Here is a 22393-nt window from a genome sequence, read left to right on the forward strand (position 1 = left end):
ATATGTCAATTTTATCTCAGTAAAGCTGGAAAACAATTTAAATGAGTGCTGCAGCAAAGATAAAACAAACAATCAAAAAACAGTAAGCATTAGGGGAAAATAGGGGATCTTGTATAATACCAAAACAACTAGTCACTATTTGTTAGGTTTGCCTCAGTTAAAATGATTTTCCAACATCATTTTAAGGCAAAAGATGACAGTAGGGGACATTCTTTCAGTTCCCAAATGAAAACTGTTACCTTTTTCCTCTCTTGTTACAAAGAGACAAGAATGGCATTTTCATTTTACATTTTATTCCATGTAAGTAATTTAATGTGTCCTCAAGTACTACAATTGCTTTAGTATGGGGTCCTTGAATGGGAATTGAATATTAAATATATATGCTTGATTTATACAAAAATTATGTTTCTTTTAGCATAAGAATTTTTTTTCCCCAGTGGAAAGAGTCTTGCCATTAACTCAAGAGATAGAAGTGGGAAATAATGCACACAGAGGAAGCAAGAAGATGTGTAGTTAAGGGTCAGAGCCTTGCTATGTGAACATTAGGAAGCATTATTTCTTATGGTGGCTTTCTGTGTTGCATGGTACTTTGATGCCCATGAAAGACAGAGCCTTGGAGGATGGGAGGATTGCAAAGGGAAAGAATGGCTTTTCATGGTGACCCTCCCTTTGTGAGGGGTGATTTGAGGTATCTAATCTGAAAGAATGAAAAGAGTTTTTTTTTTGTTTTGTTTTGTTTTGTTTTTAATGTCTTGATGGTGATTAGAAATAGTCACACAAACTAACTCATTGAATTATTTTAATCTTCTTGAACATTCATTACAAATGAATTATATCTCATTAATTCTTCTTCCCAACACAAGGTCAAAATGGTTCTACCAATCCTAAAACATTCATTTTAATTGCTAACATCCAGGTCTGTGCAAAGAGCAAAATATTAAGATAAATAAAGAAATTGGACATTTACTGATTCCCTCAGTCTGGTGAGATTGACAAGCAAAACATTTGCTTTGTACCAGCCATGTTGAGAAAATGATGAAATTGCTAGACAAAGTAATTAGCACATAAGGCAGCTTAAACACAGAGAACAAAATGGCAGGCTCTGTGAGTGCTTTGTTCTATGAGTTCTTCCTACCAATGGCTACCAGTTGTCAATTCCTCTCACACAAGAATGAGTGAATGGACAGATGTATACAGCCCACATCCATATCAGAGGGCTTTGAGAATGCTGGCAAGTTTCTATCTTTGCATGCTATTAATTGATTTGTGATTTAAAGAAAAGGAATAAGACAAGGGCCATTATCTCACATAGGAGAATCCCTTTTATGAGTGAAAGTGGGTGTAATTAATAATTACACATCAACACCAGGCATAAACCAGGATGTCCTGAGAAAACCTGGACATGTGTCACACTATTAAAAGATGTATTTGAAGTAGGGCAACTACCAGCCTGTCTTGTTTTTGCCACCTGTGAACTTTAAGCAGATTACAGAAACTCTGTGAGTCTGTTATTCTTCTGTAGAATGATAATAATGATCATGAGGAAGGAAGACTTCCAAGCTCTTTTTATGAGGCCAGCATAATCCTAATTCCGAAACCAGATAAAGACACTACAAAGAAAGAAAACTATAGGCCAATATCCCTGATGAACATAGATGCCAAAATCCTCAACAAAATATTAGCAAATCGGATCCAGCAATATGTTAAAAAAATTATTCACCACAACCTAATGAGATTCATTCCAAGGATGCAAGGCTGGTACAATATTTGCAAATCAATAAATATGTTACACCACATAAACAAAATGAAAGATAAAAATCATATGATCATATTAATAGATGCTGAAAAAGCATTTGACAAAATCCAGCACCCTTTTCTGATAAAAATGCTCAGCAAAATGGGAATAGAGGGATCATATCTCAACATAATAAAGGCTAGAACTACAGGCAATATCATACTCAATGGGCAAAACTTAAAAGCATTTCCCTTAACATAAACAAGACAGGGATGCCTACTTTAACCACTCTTATTTAACATAGTACTGAAAGTCTTAACCACAATAATTAGACAAGAAGAAAAAATAAAAGTCATCCAAATTAGAAAGTGGGAAGTATAACTGTCATTATTCGCAGATGATGTGATATTGTACATAGAAAACCCTAAAGACTCCATCAAAAATCTACTGAATTTAATAAATGATTTGGCAAAGTAGCAGGATACAAAATTAATATCCAGAAATTGATGGCATTTTAATACACCAATAATGAACATTCAGAAATGGAAACTAAAAAAAGAATCCCATTTCCCATTGCAACAACAAATAAATAAATAAATAAATAAACAAACAAACAAACTTAACCAAGAAGGTAAAAGACATTGAAAAAAAATAGAGGAAGATATAAAGAAGTGAAAACATATACCATGTTCATGGGTTGGAAAAATCAACATCATTAAAATGTCCATACTACCCAAAGCAATCTACAGATTCAGTGCAATCCCTATTAAAGTACCAATGGCATATTTCACAGATCTAGAACAAATACTCCAAAAATCTATATGGAACCAAAGAAGACCCCAAATAGCCACAGCAATCTTGAAAGAGAAGAATAAAGTGGGAGGGATTACAATATCAGATATCAAGTTATACTACAAAGCCACCATAATCAAAACAACCTAGTATTGGCACAGAAATAGGCATATAGATCAGTGGAACAGAACAGAGATCCCAGAAATTGATGCAAGACAGTATGAACAATTAACATTTGACAAAAGAGCTAAGAGCATACAATGGAGGAAAGACAGTCTCTTCAATAAATGGTGTTGGGGAAATTGGACAGGTACATGCAAAAAAAAAAAAAAAATGAAACTAGACCACAAACTTAAACCATACACAAGAATAAACTCAAACTGGATAAAAGACTTAAATAAAACTCATGAAGCCATAAAAATCCTAGAAGAAAATGTAGGCAGAAAAATATCAAACATCATACATAGTGTAATTTTTATGGATACATTGCCTAGGGCAAGAGAAGCAAAGAAAAAATTAATAAATGGGACTACATCAAACTAAAAAGCTTCTGCACAGCAAAAGAAACCAATATCAAAGTGAAAAGGGGATCCACTCACTTGGAGAACATATTTGCCAATGGTACATCAGATAAAGGATTAATATCCAAAATATATAGAGTACTCATACAACTCAACAAAATAATCCCATTTAAAATGGGAAGAATACCTGAATAGACCCTTCTCTAAACAGGAAATACAAATGGCCAGGAAACATATGAAAAAATGCTCAACGTCACTAATCATCAGAGAGATGCAAATTAAAATGACTATGAGGTATCACCTCACACCTGTCAGAATGGCCGCCATCAACACATCCTCAAACAACAAGTGTTGGTGAGGGTGTGGAGAAACGGGGACTCTAGTACACTGCTGGTAGGAATGCAGACTGGTGCAGCCACTATGGAAAACAATATGGTTCTTCCTCAAAAAATTAAAAAATGAAATTGCCACTTGACCCAGTGATTCCACTTCTAGAAATATATTCTAAGAAGCCTGAAACACCAATCAGAAAGAATATATGCACCTCTATGTTCATAGCAGTGCTATTTACAATTGCTGAGATCTGCAGAAAACCCAAGCATCCATCAGTAGATGATTGGATGAAAAAGCACTGGTACATTTACACAATGGAATACTATGCAGCTGTAAGAAAGAAAGATTTTTTACTCTTTGAGACAACACAGAGGGACCTGGAGAGTATTATGCTGAGTGAAATAAGCCAGTCGGATATAGAGTAAACTGAAATGTTGAGATTATAACTTAGATCTCTCAACATTTTCTATACTGATCTTTACTGAAAAAATGTCTATCTCATCCAATTTTCTTTCTCTTCTGTCTGTAAACTCTGTTTTGTTTTAAGCCAGTCAGAAAAAGACAAGTACCACATGATCTCAATTATTTATGGAATAGCATGAACAAAATAAGCTGTAGATCAAAATAGATCCAGAGTCATGGAAGTAAAGAACAGACTGACAAACCTCGAAGGGATAGGGAATGAGGGGGAGTGGAGGAGTGGGAAGAGATAAACCAAAGAACTTATTATATGCATATATGCACAACCAATGGACACAGACATTAGTTTTGGGAAAGCGGGAAGGGGTGGGAGCAGGGAGGAGGGGATTAATGGGGGAAAATGGAGGGGGGGCATCTGTAATACTTTCAACAATAAAAAATACATAATAAAATAAAAAATTTCTTTCACCAAAAATAAAGAATGATAATAATGATGCTTACTTTGATGCTAATTGTGAGAATTAGTAGTAATGTATGGAAAGCCCATAATAGTTGCTCAACAAATTAGTTTCTTTATAGTAATAGTAGTAGTATTACTATTATTATTAAAAGTTCATTAGATTATCAAAATATGCTTATGTAGGAGGTACACCATTAAACACATTTTGATATAGAGTCCACTGAAATGTTGGGATTATAACTTAGATCTCCTAACATTTTCTACACTAATCTTTACTGAAAAAATGTCCATCTCATCCAGTTTCCTTTCTCTTCTCTCTGTAAACTCCGTATTGTTCTTAGCTCTGTAGAATGTTTTAGCAGGATCAAACCACCTTTTATAACATTCTTGCTTCCAGGAGTGATTCATAAACATTCTTTGTGTCTGAACAACCATGTAGCATTGTGTGTTTGAGACTATTGCTGCTAGCTTCTTTATTTAAAATAGGGTTTCTTCAAAGAACTTATATGCACGTATGCATAACCAATGGACATAGACAACAATGCTGGGTGGGGGTGGGATTCGGGATCAGGAGGAGGGTGTCTGGGGGGGAAAGGAGAAACATCTGTAACAAAAATAAATTAATAAAAATTTCAAAAAAATAAAATAGGGTTTCTCCACCTCAGGACTATTGGCATTTTGGGCCAAATCATTCTCAGTCGTGGGAGTTTGTCCTGTGCTTGGTAGGATGTTCAGCTTCCTTGGTTTCTACTCACTACATGCCAGTAGCTCCCCACCTCCAATGGCCTCTGTTGTGACAACCAAAAATGCATCCAGATGATGCCAAATGTCCCCTGAGTGACAAAATATCACCCCTGGTTGCAAACTATTAAATTATAAAAAGAAGATAAAAATGGCAGAATGAGTCCTGGCTGGTTTGGCTCAGCAGTTAGAGCATTGGCCCATGGACCAAAGAGTCGTGGGTTTGATTCTGGTCAAGGGCACGTACCTCAGTTGTGGTTCAGTCCTGGCCTGGTCAGGGTAGTGCAGGAGGCAGCCAATCAATGTGTCTCTCTCACATTGATGTTTCTCTCTCTCTCTCTCTCTCTCTCTCTCTCTCTCTCTCCCCCTCCATCCCTCCCTCCCTCCCACTCTATCTGAAAATAAATGGAAAAATATCTTCAGGTAAGCATTTTTTAAAAAAATAGGCAAGATGAGTGGAAAGGTTGTTCAACACAGATTACATGTTATGTAATAATTAAATGAGCTTTAGATTATTGTGCTCAATCAAACAAATTATTAATATCATATTAAATATATTAAAATATTTTCGTCATATAACTTTCTCATAAGAAAGCCATCTCTCTCATATATTTCAACAAAGAATATAGATCTTTAAAATATTTAAACATACTTTGGGTGAAAGCATGGCAGTATTATTGAATTTATATTCCTTTGTTGGGTTTGTTCATTAAAAAATTTAATTTGCTTCCTCTTTAAGAATTAGCGAATTCTATGATTTCCATCTTATAAATCTGCAGTCATTCATTAAATCAACAAGCATTTATTGAGTACCCATTATGTGCCTAGTATATGCTTGATCTTCTAATTATCATTTATAAGGATATAGTGAATTGTGGGACTAAATATAAAAAAATCAGGCATTAAGGACAATTTGCTAAAAAGCCCTTGAATCATTCTGTAAGAAATGTCAAGTGAAATGAAAAGTGTATACCCAACCAAGCATCGTGGAAAGGACATTTTTGTTAAGCCTGTTTCTAATACAGGTGAACTGCTGCTTTTTTGTTCATTGCAGGATCATAGTAATCTTAAAGTGTACAGTTTATGTTCTGGGAGATTTAGAGTACTTTGCTTGTGATTACAAGGTTCATTTCCCATTTTAAAGATTTCAGACTGAATGGAAACCTTCATGTTGGGAGTAATTAATAAGTGTACTCTACATATATTTCTATTTATACTGTAATAAGATATCAGCAGATGGAGAAATGCTGGAAAACATGAGAGTCTTATTATCTTGGGGTTGGAGTGGATAATAAATATAAAGGCCCATTTGACCTTATAATAAGACAATTGTAAGTGCCATTTGAAATTAGTTTTTAAATGAAGAGGTCTGAGAATTTCTCATGAGTCCAAATGATATCTCCTTTCATTTTAGGAAGTAACAAAAATAGAATTGAAGATGACTTTCTCTTGTGTTAATTGAATCATCTACTACATTGTAAAATGAATAGCAGGTTCATCAGCTTGTTAGGTTCTGACAAATTGAAAATAAATGTTTTCCATTAATAATTTTAAGGAAGGAACTATAAAATATTTGGGGTTATTATAATGGAATCAGGTGCAATCCACACATATATATATGTGTGTCCATGTTCAAATCTTTTCATCTTTCAAAGTCCACTTCAAATGATACCTACTCAATGAATTTTTTCATGGTTCTCCCAACTAGAATATCATCTTTCTTGGTACTTTAATAGCCCCATAACACTTATCACATTATATTATAGTAAAATTTTCAAATGTGTCTAATATTTTCTAGTATGCTTACCAGTGATTCTCAACCTTCCTAATGCTGCGACCCTTTAATACAGTTCCTCATGTTGTGGTGACCCCCAACCATAAAATTATTTTTGTTGCTACTTCATAATTGTAATTTTGCTACTGTTATGTCTTAGACTACCCCTGTGAAAAGGTCATTCGACCCCCAAAGAGGTCGTGACCCACAGGTTAAGAACCCCTGCTCTAGACAATGTATGGTTCAGGTCTGATTCACTGTAATGTTTCCCAAGGCATTTCAGTATACTACTGAGCACAAGTAGACATTCAATAAATACTCATGAATCCTACTGATCAGAATATAAGCCTCCTTGCATAAGAAAATGTCAGTGATATCCCAAGAAATATGTGCATTTCCATTTCATTTAAGAGCAATTTGCAATTCAAAACATTCTAACCCCATCAGTTAGTCTCCATCCCTTTAGGTTCAAAGGCTAGTTCTTTCAAAAGGTCATTCATTTAAAGAAATTGTCTCATTTCAACCTGTGAAATCAGAAGTGAATTCTGTTTATCTTTCCAGAACACTTGATAGAATGACAAAAACATGACAATCAGCAATGAGCAGTATTGCAACATGGCCCTTTAAAACTGCTACAGAGTTGTCCTCTTTGATTAGCGAATTGGGAAACTCCTCCCTCCTGGCATCATCCCTGATCAGTAAAGCAAGGAATAATGGAAAAAAGTCATAAACGTCAGAGCTAGAAGAACTCGATTTAAATCCTGGCTCTATTGTGTGCTATTTGTGTGACCCTCTGTAGGTTATTTAATCACTCTGGGCTCCAGTTTCCTCATTTATAATAGAAGAAATATCTTTATCTAACTCTCAGGTTTCTTGGGAAGACTCTATATGATAGTGTGTGTGTGTGTGTGTGTGTGTGTGTGTGTGTGAAATGTTACCTGTGGTTTTGTTTCGTTTTTTTCTCTTCCCATTTTCTTCCCCTTTCAAGGAAGGATCTTCCTCTTAAACCTTGAGATTTTCCCCTTTATTTTACAATCAGATGTACTTTTCCCAAGCACGTATCTCTGTCCTACATTTTATTACACTCACCTCTGCTCACAGTGTTAAGAAAAAGACCTGGATTTTAAAAGTATAAATAGGATCTAGAAAAAAATGATATTCTTCTTATTGGCAAAGGATTGTGTTATTAAATCTAACAATCATGAGTATAGAGAATAATAGTACTTCAGTGGAAAACTATGCATTGTCTACAGTACGCCCTTCCATGTTATCTGACTGTAGTAGTATCAGAGCTATTTTACAACTCTATAAATTGTATAGCTGATAAAACAGTAAAATATATCTTATTTATCTTTGCACATTCTGTCCTGTCCTGTTAAGGTTCAAGTGACTTCCCTCTCCCATTGTGGACAAAACTAGGTTTGCCTCCATCTGTGCAATCATTTCAATATTCTTGATCTATAAATGTGTCTGTTTTTTGAACTGGTTATACCATCTGCCTGGTTCGCTCATTGATTAATGAGTTAAACAAAATCTTTAACACATATTACTTTTATATCTGCATGGGAATCATGATTTTACATTTTTTTAAAAATTATGTCTTAATGTAAGGGGTTTTTAAAAGAAATTATTACCCTTTGGAAGTGTGGGACTCAGAGCCAGGCTTTGGAAGATCAGAAATCTAAATCCTGTTCAATTCCATTGCATTACCGGAGAACTTAGCACTTGCTGTATTGCTGACAAAAGAGATCTTGGTGCACCATATCTGCTAATAAACAGTACCTAAGCTCTCATTTCCTCCCTCTGTTTCTCTGTAGCTTTCACAAATGGGGACTTGTTTCCTCATTAGCCATTCTGCACCATTTCTGTGAGGGTGGGAAGATCACTATTGCAATGTAAGGAAATGGGTTTTCAATGTCAGCGAGAGACCTAAAAATAGAAGCTAGAGTTCCTGACATACACTCTTCTCTAACAACTAGGACAGCCCTTTCCTACTGCAGAAGGAAACCCTGAAATCATGATACTTGTTGTATTTACATGTGCTCAAAATTGACTGATAGGCCTCTAGCACTTTTGTAGCATAGTGTTTTCATGTCTCTTATCTCATGCTATACTATGTGTCTTTGTAATTCAGTTTAATTAAAAGGACATTTATTGACTTCTGTATATTGGGTGCTTGCTTAGTTTGGGTTACCTTCGAGTCAAGTGAAAGTAGTTTATTAGAGAATTAAACAATACCCTAGTTGGAAAGTGGAGAACAGACACAGGGTAGGGAAGGAATCCAAGAAAAAGTGCTTTAGCAAGTTCATTATCCCCTGGGGGCAAATGAAGCTTTGTCCCATGAGCAACTCTGGAAGACACCCTCTTCTGAGCTATTCTGCCCAAGGGCAGAAGGAGCTAAGGTATTTTACATCAACTCCCATCTGTTATTAGATGAGAATATTCACAGGGGGCATTAGTTCATCTTCACTCCTGGTCTGCCACAAGGATGGATAAGGTGGCTTGGGTCAGAGGAAACCCTCAAGCAAAAAAAGTGCAACTGCAGACATTTGAAAGTCAGATGATGCACTGATATAGTAAAGAACTGGGAATGTGGACTGAGCACTGACAGTGGTGCCTGTAAAATGCTGGGAATACCAAAATATATTCAATCCTTGCATTAAATAAATTGACAGTCTGTCATGGCAGAAAAACATTAAAAACTATAATGTAATGTTGTGGGAAGCTAATATTTTCAAGGAATATAGCAGAGATGGCAACAAATTGTGCACAGGAAAAGGAGATAAGGAAAAGAGAGGAGAGATTCTTTGTAGAGAGGTTGATGTATTTGTTTATATACAGAGGAGGGCGGAGATATGGCTCTATTTTATAAATGTATGTATTAGTAGCCAAAGTGTAATAAGCAATTGAAGGTTGAACCTGCATTATTGCTCTTTTTATTGCATATTCTCCCTAAAATTCAGAGGTCCCCAAATTTTTCATTGTACAAGAATTTTTTAAAGTTGTAGAGGAACTCTCCTATGTCTAGATATTAATATATATAACCACCTCCATCTCAGTGTGACAGGATCTCTGATGCTAAGCTGAATATAGCTATTCCTCTAAGAGTAAAGAAGGCTCTAATTTGGGGTGTTGTACCAAACACAATGCAGCAGCATTGTAGAAAATAAAGTCCTTTGATGAGAAATGGCCCCATTCCCAAACTCTTAGATAATAGACATAGAAAATCTCCCAAGTTAAAATAAGGAAAGAATCTTCCTAAGAGAGTCCTCTTTCTAAGGATCAGCCTGGGTTGATGCCTAACTCTCCCCTTTCAGTGAGATGTGCTGGGCATTTGCAAACACCAGCACTCATAGCCTGCCTAGGCCACCACAAGGGATAGTGCAGTAGGTGTGTGGGCTCCAACACCACATAGCCTGGATTTGACTAGCTGTAAGGATTCTGAACATTACTTTCTTGATCTGAAAAAGAGCATTAGTAACAATAGTACTTATCAATATTGTAGGAAATAAATGGGATCACACATGTAACACATTTAACATGTTGCCTGGCACATCATGAAGCACATGTTGTCTCTGTACACCCCACTCATACTTCAAGTTTTCACTTATTTTCAACCTTTTTCTTCTACTTCAGCCATCATCAGATCCCCTTACTCAGAACTTCTAGCCTCTGTGACATAATTCCATACATAGCTGCATCTTTATTAAACAAGAGTTGCCTCATGTTGTTCAGACTTGTTTTATGTGTGTTATTTCATTTGCTCATCAAGATCACACATTGGTGGAAGACATGGGTTTTCTGTTACTGCTTTCACTAAGTTCCCCAAGTCCCTGCAAGTCCCTGCAAATCATAAGTGTTTCTCCCAAATACTTTGTGATTAATTTGTACCTTGCTACAAAGTAAACTTGGCTTTGTACATAAGTAGCAAGTACTTCCTTTGCTTAAGAAAAGACTACATATGTTATTTCACAGAGTAGTCTCCTTGGTTCTTAAAGAACCCTACCCCAGCAAGTATCACACAAAACCTTCCCTCTCCTGTTCACTTTTCAAGCTTTGGCTTTTTCATATATGTTAAAGTAATCATAAAGAGAATCAAATTGCAGACTTCAGGCCTCAGATTTAGCATTTTCTTCCACTATACCCAAATGACTGAATGAAAACATTCCAGAGCCCAGATAGTAAACTACACTAAGAAGTAGACTATAGGACTAGAGAGAATGCCAGACATGCTTTTGGTATGTCATAGTAAGCATTTTCCTGCAATATATTTAAATATATCACAAATTTATACTGAAAGAAGATGTAAAAATAATGGCTACAAAATGCCATTAGTCAGAGGCAAAATCATAGACTGTGTAACCCATGCAGGTAGCGGTCACTGTATCCTTTCTCCTTTCCTCAGGTACTAACTGCCTGTCTCCACAATCTACAAGCTAGTTGTAGTATATTCTAAGAAGAAAGCTGTTGGGTGAGTAGAGAGAAATCAGCTGGGCTTATTTATTTAATTATTCATCAAATATTTATGGAAGGTTAATGTGCTCGAATCTATGGATGAAAAGTTGAATAACAAACAGATTCTGAGGCAAAACATTCCAAAGGCTCTCACAGGCCTCCAGACTCACAGCCTCTAGCATGGCTCTGTAATTAAGAAATAGACAAGTGTAACTCATGAACTTATGTAACTCATGAACTTGGTGTACAATAATACAAAGCTTCTAGGACTTTACTGTCCTACTAATGGTAACACAGCAGACTCATACCAGACTGTCGGAAATTGAAGGATAGCTCTGCACCCTTACTAGACATATGACCATGAGCAATCACTTAAACTCTTCTTTCTGTTTCCTTATCTATGGAATAGGGATAATAATAACACCCGTGTACTTTGTTATAAGGTTGAGAGGATTAAATGGATTAATATGCAAAGTGCTTAGAAGAATGCATGACATGTGGGAAGGACACCAATAATATAAATTAATTATTTTATTATTAACTCTTTCTGGGCCCCTACAATTAAAATGTTATAAAATGTATGAATGGATGCAGTGAGGAGTAAAGGGTTTGCCAAAGAGGTGCATGATGGATGACTCGGACACTTGAGCCCCTTTACTTCCCCACATCTTTGAGTATTGTACATAATAACTCTGGCTTTATCTTCTGGTTTTATGTTTAAAATACATTTTTTAAAAAAAATCTCCCTACTCAAATATATTTTTAATGTAGTATTCTGAATGTCTATGTGGTCTGTGTTGATGGTAAAGAGGGACATCAGGACAAAATATCAAGAGCCTTATGCTTTTTTCCAGCTTGATATACCCAGTGACTATACCTAGGACAAGACCATGCCTGTGGCCCCCCTGTAGGAGATGACAGAACATTACTTCACCAAGAAAACAGAGGCCATTAGATGTGTACTTACCCTGACTACCTTCCCCTTAACTTGTAAAACTTACTATCAGAGTAAGGAAGTGATATTTCTCCTCCAGTGCAAGAATCGCTCCATCTGTCTTCATAAGACTGCACCTTCCTTCATCTTCCAAAACTCTGTTCCATCCATTATCTTTTATCTCTCTTGTACTTTCTTTTTTATAAATGTATCTTTATTGTTGAAAGTATTACAAATGTACTCCACTTTTCCCCCATTGACTCCCTCTATACTACTCCCAACCCCACCCCTGCCTTCACTGCACTATTGTCCATGTCCATGGGTCATGCATATATGCATATAATTCTTTGCTTAATCTCTCTTGTACTTTCAATCTTCCCTTCCTTTGTTTTACAAACATACTCTTCTCATCTTAATATAAAACCAAACAAAAAAATTTACCTTCCCTCAAACTCTAACCTAATATCTGATCTCCCTTTTTCTCCCTAGAATTAGTCCTTTAAATGAGAAGTCTACATACTCATTTTTCCTTACTGTCTCAAATCTCATTCACTCTACAACCATCTACAACCTGGGCTTTTGTCTCACAACTCTAGAGAAATTGCCCTTGCTAAGGTAAAAAAAAATATCCAAATGACCAAATCCAATGGCCATTTTCTTTGCTCTTTCTACTCAACACCCCTGCTGCACTTGGCATGGTTGCTTTCCTCATCCACAAAAGTCTCTCTTCCCTTAACATGAATGACTACATCTTTTCCTGGTTCTCTTCCAGATTTTTTTTTTTACCACACCTTTTCTGTATTACTGCTGAGTCCTTCTCTTACCCCCATCCCCTCTTCCATCCATGTTCAGTCATCAAAGTCTCATCCTTATTTCTCTTCTCTATTCATTCTACACCTTTGAACTGAGTGATCTTAGTTAATACTGTCACAATCTGATGACTTTCATTCTTATACTTATAAACCCAACATCTCTTCTTGGGTCCAGATTAACATTTTCAACTGCAGATTAGACATTTATTTTTTTAATCCTCACCTGAGGACATTTTTTGTTCAGATAGAGGGAGAGGGAGAGGGAGAGGGAGAGGGAGAGGGAGAGGGAGAGAGAGAGAGAGAGAGAGAGAGAGAGAGAGAGAGAGAGATGTGAAAGGGACACATCAAGTGGCTGCCACCTGCACGACCAACCAGGGCTGGGGACAAACTGCAACCGAGGTACGTGCCCTTAGCAGGAACCGAACCCGGGTCTCTCTGGACCGCCGGCCGATGCTCCAACCGCTGAGCCAAACTGGCCAGGGCTGCAGATTAGACATTTCTAAGTGGATTTGTGGCAGTCATCTAAAAAGTATGCCCAAAGCTAAACTCATTATCTTTCTCTATCAGCATCTTCTGTCTTTTATTGCTCCTTTATGAGTAAACAAAATCACCATCTGTTTCATTGCCTAAACTGAAACCTTGAGTCAAACATTACTCTTTTTATTGTATCTTCCATACCTTGTCTAATGCAATTTGATTTTAAATTTATCATGTTAATCTAGCCCCTCCTTTCTAATCCCATTGCTACTACCTAAACCTAAAACTTCATTATTTCTCTCTTGTGGGCAATTGTTATGGTATCATGATCACCCCACCTTTGTAGTATGTTCTTTGAAAGACATCTTGAGTTATCTTCTTAGAAACCTTATCTAATTATTTCCCTTCTTTGTTTAAAATCTTTGATTACCTTCCTGCTACCTATGGTTAAATTTTAATGCCTTAATAATCTACTTAACACCCTTCCCCTAACTAACTTTATTCTCTATCCTCATCTTCTATGACTTCCCTCCTTTTACTTGCTCTAGGTATATTCATTTTTTGTTATCCCCCAAACTAGCCATATTCTTTCCAGACATGGAGAGTTCTCTACTGGAAATTCCCCTTTTCACTCATTAAACATCTATTCATCTCTCAAGACCCAATTCAAACATCACATCTCTTTTATGAAGCCTAGAGCTGCTTATTTTTCTGCTCTTTAGATTGAGTTCTCACATATAAAGGGCTCTCCAGAGAAATATAAAGATGATTATTAGTAGGTGCTTTAGTTGGGCCTCCCAGGCATTGTAAATATTTGTGGTCCATTGCCTCATAATCTGGGAGAATCCTGCACCTTGAGAACCACTCTTTAATTTTTGGTAAACCTGCAAGATGAGGCTCAAAAAGAGAATTTTAGAGATGAATCAACCGCAGGCTCACTGGTTAGAAGGCATTAAGGGCTATAACCATGAAGTGAATCTAATATTACTTTAGCAGTTAGAACTTACTGGTAATTCAGGTATATCCAATAATAACAATGAGTATCATTTCTGTGTATTGTTTTATTTATTAAACACTGCAAGTACTGAGTAGGAGAGTTGATTTAATAAATTTATCCCTGTCATCACAAATGGTATGATTTCTTCAATGTTTTGGCTGAATAATATTTAAATAAATATAACTTTATTCCTATGTTTTCTGCTATGAGTTTTATGTTTTCAGGTCTCACACTTAAATATATAATTCATTTGAGTTAATTTTTGTGAGTAATGTAAGATATGGGTCTAGTTTTATTCTTTTACATGTGAATATCCAATTATTCCATCACCAATTACCAGTGGATTCTAGTTGGATAAGTTTGATGCCACCATACATTCCCGTTTGGTATTGGGCATGAAAATAAAGCTTTTTATATATGGAATGTTGGCTCTAGAATAGTGGTAAAGTAGAAAGGGGGGATAGAAAGGTTCGAAATTAGAGTGCTGGTATGTTAACAATTTTTTAAAATTTTCTTCTACTTGGTGCCTACTATAGTGCAACATGCATATTAAATGGTTGATAAATGTCTACATATTAATGAATCCACTCACTTAGCATTAAACATTTATTAAGCTTATACAAAGACAGGAAGTACACAAAAACCTGTGACTTCAAAGATAAACTAGACTTACCCTGTCACAGAAAAAAGGGACAGCTATGTTAAAAACATGTATTCTCTAAAGTATTAGAGATCAAGAATGACTGTCCTTGTCATCATTATCTAAATGGAAAGGCAGTGTTAGTCTAAGACTTGTCCATCAGAAAAAATAACTTTTTCTTCCCCTTAAATAACAAGAATGGTAAACAAATTGCAGCTGTTTTCCATTCTGAGAATTGCATAAGGAGTCAAATGAGATAACGTGGGAAAAGACTTCATGCATTTTAAAAGAACAGCCAGTGTTAGCACATAATATTTTATTATTTTAGTTCAGTTGCTCATATCCAACTTTATATTAGTACAGATTCTGGAATTTAAATATTAGTATTGTACAAAATTAACATACAAAATACAGTAGCATTTCTTCTACACACTACCAATGAATTTCTTGAAAAAGAAATAAAGAAACTGATCCCGCTTAACATAGCATCAAAAACAATAAAGCATGTAGGAAAAATTTTAACTAGGGACCTAAACTGTGAAAATTATAAGACATTGATGAAAGTAATCAAAGAAGACACAAATAAAAGGAAAGTTATCCCATGTTCATGGTTTGAAATAATTAATATTCTTAAAATGTCAATACTACCAAAATCGATCAATAGACTCAATGCAATCCCTATCAAGATTCAAATGGCATTTTTACAGAAGTAGAAAAAAGACTTCTAAACTTCAAATGTAGCCACAAAAAGACCAGGAATAGTTAAAGAAATCCTGAGAAAGAAGAACAATGCTGGAGGCATCACACTTTCTGATTTCAACCTATACTATAAAGCTGTAGTCATCAAAACAGTATGTTGCTAGCATAAAAACAGACAAATATACCAATGGAAGAGAATCAAGAGCCCAGAAATAAACCCATGCATATATGGTCAGCTAATATTTGACAAGGAAGCCAAGGATACTCAATGGAGAAAGACAGTCTTTCCAATAATTGGTGCTGGAATAATTAGATAGTGACATGTAAAATAATGGAACTGGACCCATATTTTACACCACTCACAAAAATTAACTTAAATGGATCATAGATTTATTTTATTTTTTTTGATAGAGCAGGAGGGAGAAAGGGAGGAAGAGAGAGAAACATCGATGTGAGAGAGACACAAGTGGCTGCCACCCACACGACCCCAACTGGGGCTGGGGACAAACTGCAACTGAGGTATATGCCCTTAGTGGGAACTGAACCTGGATCTCTTTGGTCCATGGGCCGATGCTCTAACCACTGAGCAAACCGGCCAGGGCAGGATCATAGATTTAAATGTAAGATCTGAAAACATGGGGATAAAGTTATATTTATTTGAATATTATTCATTCATAAAAATTACGACAATATGAATGAAATTTGAAGGCATTATGCTAAGTGAAAGGTCAGACAGAAAAACGCAAATACTGTATGATCTTACCTATATGTGGAATTAAAAAAAACACACCTCAAACTCATACAAAAATATATCAGCCTTGTGGTTACCACAGGTGGAGGGGGGAGGGGAATTGGTGGAGGTGGTAAAAAGGTACAAACTTCTAGTTATAAGATAAATAAGTACTGGGGATGTAAAATATAACATGATGACTATAGCTGACATGGCTGTATGCTATATAGAAAAGTTCTTAAAGGAATAAATGTAAGAATTCTCACCACAAGGACATTTTTTCCTTTTTTAAATTGTATTTTATGAGAATATGGTTGTTAACTGAAGTTACCGTGGTAATCATTGCACAGTATATATAGTTTAAACCATCTTGCTGTATACCTTAACTTACACAGTGACATCTGTCAATTATTTCTCAATAAAAGTGAAAAAAGATTAGTGTTACACATTTTTTCTATTCACTTGATAAATGTGTATTGGCTGCCTACCTACGGTCAGATATTGGAGGTACAATGGATAATGAGATTAGCCCTGTCTCGGGCCTCCTTGAATTAGTCTAGGAGGGAAAGAGACACGGAATCAGCTAATCACAAAATAGATTATATACTGAGCATATAGAAGAAGATGGACTTAGTAGTTTAAAAGAGGCTTTCTAGACAGAGTAATACTGATGTGGAGGTCTGTAGGATGAGTAGGCATTAGGCTGATTGGTAGAAAGGCAGGTGTGGTGAAGGGAAAGGGAAATGTAAAGCACCAGAAGTAAATGGTTTGAGAAATAAGAAACAAGGCATTGAGGCTGGAACAAGGTGGGAGGGCCTGGCTAGAAGTGTGGAATGGTGATGTTAATATGAACAATATCAAAGCTCCACCCAGATTCCTGGGATTTCATTTACCATTTTGTGACTCTTGCCTCGGTGTGATTTTGTTTCCAAAAGCCCTAACGTGTGGTCCTTCATCGAGGATGGTTCTGGGGCTACTGAAGCTCACATTGACCATGTAGAGAAATAGAAGCATCTGGGAATTTACTCTCCCACCCACCCACACACACCCTGAGGGTAGCTTTTACCCGATAACTGACAGAGAAAAATATGAAAGGCCAACTTTCTTGCCTCCAGTCAGGACATTCTGGGATGTAGCTTATACTCCAGAGTTCCCCCGAGGGGTTAGGTTGAACCCACCCTCTGTTGGACATTTCCTGAGATCACACCCTTACTGGGATTTCCTATTCTTGTCTGATTTTATCACTATTATATACCTCCCTGCTTGCTTATCTTTAATAGATCTCTTGCACACAGAGTCTGCTTCTCAGAAACCCAACCACAGAACGATGTAGTAAAAAACCTAATCACCGAGACCCTTGTAAGATATTTGCAGGTGTATGAACTTTATCAGAAAGTGATGAGAAGTCCCAGGAGAGTTTCAAGAGTCATGAGAGGCCTAGAACAGCAAGGAGACTAATATTTTGAGCTCTGCACTCCCTTGGGTGACAGCTCAGCTTGCTCTTCCTGTGCATTCGGATAAAGATATAGCCAATCAGGCACCTCAGAGCAGCTGCACTATGGATTTTCTAAAAAAAGTATAGGAGTTTATTTCTGATCTTAGCTTTCCTTTGGGATCTATTTATCATCCACTCTATATTTCTTTGCCTTCTTTGCACCTGCCACATCACCCCCTCAGAAGTGAATAACTTTTTTTGCACAGGTGTTTTTCTGTGATGTATGTGGCATATTTCACGATGTCACTGATGGACACATTTTGTTAACACCCTCAACTGATTTGCTCTATCACTGAGGCACATAATTTATTCCAATATTTGTATGAAAAGTTAGATGCTGAGGGGATACCTCCTCACTTGAGATTTTACCTATGCACAGTTTATTATGACACATATTATCACCACCTCGTTCCAGATTCTTCTATAATAATTCTGTTCTTTAATTGTGTGGAGGGATGAGAAAGTTCCCATGGTAAAGTACTCTTAACTTGATCATGGAAGCTTCACATGTCACTCCACTTCCACTGAGATCCACAAAGATTTCTTCACCCAAGTTATTATTATTATTTTTTTGTTAACTATACATCGACACCTCTTAAATATACTCCATTGAGCTGAGTGGGTACTATAAAAGGTTTTTTACCCAGGGGACCTACAAAAACCCAGTTTCAAAATTAAGCAGAAAATAAAAATTGTGTGTGCTATTTGCAAAGTCTGTTTGACAGGTGGAAGTGTGGAATTTCTTTTCCTTGAGATAAATCTCTTCTCTTGCTGAGGAAATTCTGTTTTTCAGTGGGCTTTGGGATATTTGCCCCAAGTCACAAATTTATACACTTTGCTGAAAGCCCTGCATGTTATAAACTTGGTTGGCACCAAGAGATCTATGGACCGAGAAGCCTCCTGCTGGGTTTTAAGGGAGAATATTTGCTTAGAAAATGTGAATAAAGGATGAGCTTAAATGAGGCATATGTGCATGATAAACAAATGTGAATATTGGAAATGTAGGTGCTTGGGAGAAATAAAAGGAACACATAGCCAAGACAGGGGGTAATTCCAACTATTTTTGGACAACTAGAGAAAATATGTCTGATAATACAGGATTAGTTTGGTAAGGATCATGTCAAGTACGCCACTGATCACAGAGTGATCGCTAACTCCTGAAAATGAAATAGGATATGATATTCAAGAAAAAATAAATACTAAATAATATAGCAACTTTGTTGCTTATAAGCTATAACAACAAGATAATGACATTTTATCTATAAAAAAATCCTCCTAAAACACAATTTTTGGTGCCAGCGCTTCCTATTCACAAAGCATGGCATTGAGCCTATGTAACACTTCCTTTCAAACAAGGATGATCTCTTCTTAAATTGTTATATTTTCAGAAGATACTATACTTCATTTTGAAAACAAATCTTACAGTCCTGGAGAAAATGATATCCTCTTGTTGTATTTCATGATGTATATAACTAAGGATTCAACAAAGCCATCTCCCCATCCCTGAATATGTAATGTCACTGCCTTATAGAAATGGAGAAGCAGCACTGATATCAGAAGCAAATGATCACAATAAATCTGAGTCAGGCACACAGACTATATAAAACAAAATTGGAAGACAAAGTAAGCAAATAGTGTGTATGCTAAATAACTTTTTTATAGTTAATCTTTACTTGGTTCTTCTTCAAGGTCCTATATATCTAAGACTGCCAAACCTCGATCGCTAGAAAAGCTTAAAAATTGTTTTTCATTGATCTGTGAGTTGTACAGTGGAATACGGGCAAAGCTAATGCCATCACTGTGGATACCATGAAGCAATGCTTCAAACAATGGACCAGTTTGATACAGCATGTGAAGTTGCTTCATCATCAATATGTCTTCATCTTTTGTATGAAATAAATGACATGGGTCATGAGCCATTGATGAAGTCTAAGGTAGCATTTATATTTCTTCACCCCCTACATTATTTTGTATATTTTCCTAAGACCCTGGAGTAAGAAAAAAAATCATACCTGCTTACTTGACAAACTTTCTCAGAATTTGGGATATAATAGAGAAAGTACTAGTAATAAAGAAATTTACACACACACACACACACAAGTTTATATACATGTATATAAAAACTATTTTCCCAAGACGTTTTCTTTCTGCATCTATCTATTAAAAAGAATTTCAACATTTTTTCTGGGAATATCAATTTTGAGCAGACCAACTTAGAATATATTTTAATACTAATAAATAAAGACTAATCTTAAATCTACACATATTAAGATAAATATTACATACTTTTAATTTTTATTTTATGCTCACCCAAGGACATTTTCCCACATTTTGTTCAGATAGAGTGGGAGGGAGGGAGAGGGAGAGAAACATCGACATGAAAGGAACACATCGAGTGGTTGTCACCCACACAATCCAACCAGGGCCGGGGACAAACTGCAACTGAGGTACATGCTTTTAGCGGGAACTGAACCTGGGTCTCTCTGGACCGCAGGCCGATGCTCTAACCACTGAGCCAAACCGGCCAGGGCCATACTTTTAATTGTAAATGAGTTTTTTTTTTTTTTTTTTTTTTTTTTTTTTTAGTATGGATTCAGATTTTTTCAAATTTTATTTCAAGGAAGTGATAGGAAGAATTTTTTTTAACAAACAGTTCAAGGAAAATTGTACAACCACAAGATTTATCCATGAAAGAGAAGATGGCAATCTAAAAGGGAATTCTTCATACAGGCATGAACTTTGTCATATTCTGTTGACGAAATGCCTGTAGTTCATCATAGGTCACTTGTTTAAATGTGTATTTGTCACTCAACCTTCAAGAATTATAAAAACTAAAACAGAAGGTGATTGTCAGATCAAAGTTTGACCAATGTCTTTTCTTTTGTCTTCAATATTTGCTTTTTTCATAATGCTACTGTTTGCTTATTTATTCATGTAAATGAAACAGGAGATACATAGCCTGCAATAATAATCTAACTTGCAGAGTAATTCTCTTATGGCATTGAAATGCTAATGTTGACCATGCATCAATAAGAAAGCCACATTTACTGAATGCATGGGCCTTCTCTAGCTTATGATTATTATGTTTCTAGAAGATCATCATATTTTATGTATAGTTAGGTTTTCCATCATCATCATATATTTTAATGGGAAATTATTTTTTTTGGTTTATGCAGTTCACCAAGACCAAATTTTCTAAAGTGTATTCCATAAAACACCAGTTCCCCAGAATGTTACTCAGTTAAAGAATCTATGATCAAATAAGTACAGGATAAGCCCCTGTGTAAAAAAAGTTTGTTAAAATATTTACTTGTGTATTTTTACTACAGGTTTCTCAAAACCTTTTAAGATGCTAATAAATATTGGTACTCTCCCAGACGATGTTTTGTAGAATATCCCATTCTTGTTTTACATTTTTAACCTTATACCTGAGAGCATTTCATGTGACTGGTGTTTTGAGGAACATGTTTAGCCAGATGCTAAACTAAAAAAGTGTGGTAGCTGCTTTTCCCAGACCAAAAGCAAGGCAAAAATTTTAAATGACTGATTTCTTCAATAATACCCTCATAAGTTTCCAGAGCCTTCCCAAAGTGTAATGATCATCCTTAAAAAACATTGGGAGTTGAAATGAATTATGAACTACTGCAAAAAATATATCTGGACAGAATTAAGAATTTCTCACAGGAGAAACCATTTCTCTAGGAATATTGGATGCACCCAAGTTTTCTTGTGGGTGAATTGATAATTTACCAAAGGACATACCCAAAGATATTACTATAGACTATAGACAGGACTATCAAAGTGGAAGGTGATATAGAGAGACACCTTGGTACAAGTCATTTATCTTAGAGATGACAAGAATGAATCCGAGAGGTACAGTGGCATGCTCCAGGTCACAGCTAGCAAAACTAGAGATAAAATCAGGTCTCATGAGTGTGAGTCTTAGTATAGATTTATTTATCTCATTTTGGGGTTTTTCCTCTTTTTTGGGTAAGGTAACACCAGCACACAGTATCTTGGGGGAAATACTATAAGAAAGGTATTATCCTTCAGATACGGGGGTGGGGGGGTGGGGGGGGGAGGTTTCTCATTCTAGTCCTGTCATTCTTAAACTGTAGGGAATAATGCATTTGTTAAAATGACTATTTCCAGATCCCATCATTCACCGATTCTGGCGAGGTAGAGCTGGAGAAGTGTGATGCCCAGGTATGTGCCTTTTTAACAGGACTTTCAGATGGCTCTGAAGCAGGTGTTCTGAGAAACATAGTTTGAGAAAAACATCTAATTGGTTGTTAATTTGGTTTAGTAGGTAATCCTAAGTCCTTTGATTTGGCATATTCTATATAGTGCTGAAGTACTAAAATCAGAGTTAACTAAA

At 36.0% G+C, this 22393-nt stretch overlaps 1 protein-coding gene and 1 long non-coding RNA gene across 6 annotated transcripts in view; one reads left to right on the forward strand and one right to left on the reverse strand.

Annotated features, from left to right (window-relative positions):
* The window catches only part of GLRA2 (glycine receptor alpha 2), a 207436-nt gene that overhangs the window by 171400 nt on the left and 13643 nt on the right, over window positions 1–22393 (reverse strand). The gene's annotated exons all lie outside the window — the stretch shown is intronic.
* Window positions 1–22393, forward strand: part of LOC118635882 — a 115790-nt gene that overhangs the window by 51399 nt on the left and 41998 nt on the right. For both annotated transcript variants that reach the window (XR_004960577.1, XR_004960576.1), the window contains exon 4: window positions 22168–22221. This is a non-coding gene — a long non-coding RNA (uncharacterized LOC118635882). The remainder of the gene's footprint in view (window positions 1–22167; window positions 22222–22393) is intronic.

The sequence above is a fragment of the Molossus molossus genome, unplaced genomic scaffold (genome assembly GCF_014108415.1).
Source record: "Molossus molossus isolate mMolMol1 unplaced genomic scaffold, mMolMol1.p scaffold_m16_p_2, whole genome shotgun sequence".
Lineage (NCBI taxonomy): Eukaryota > Metazoa > Chordata > Mammalia > Chiroptera > Molossidae > Molossus > Molossus molossus.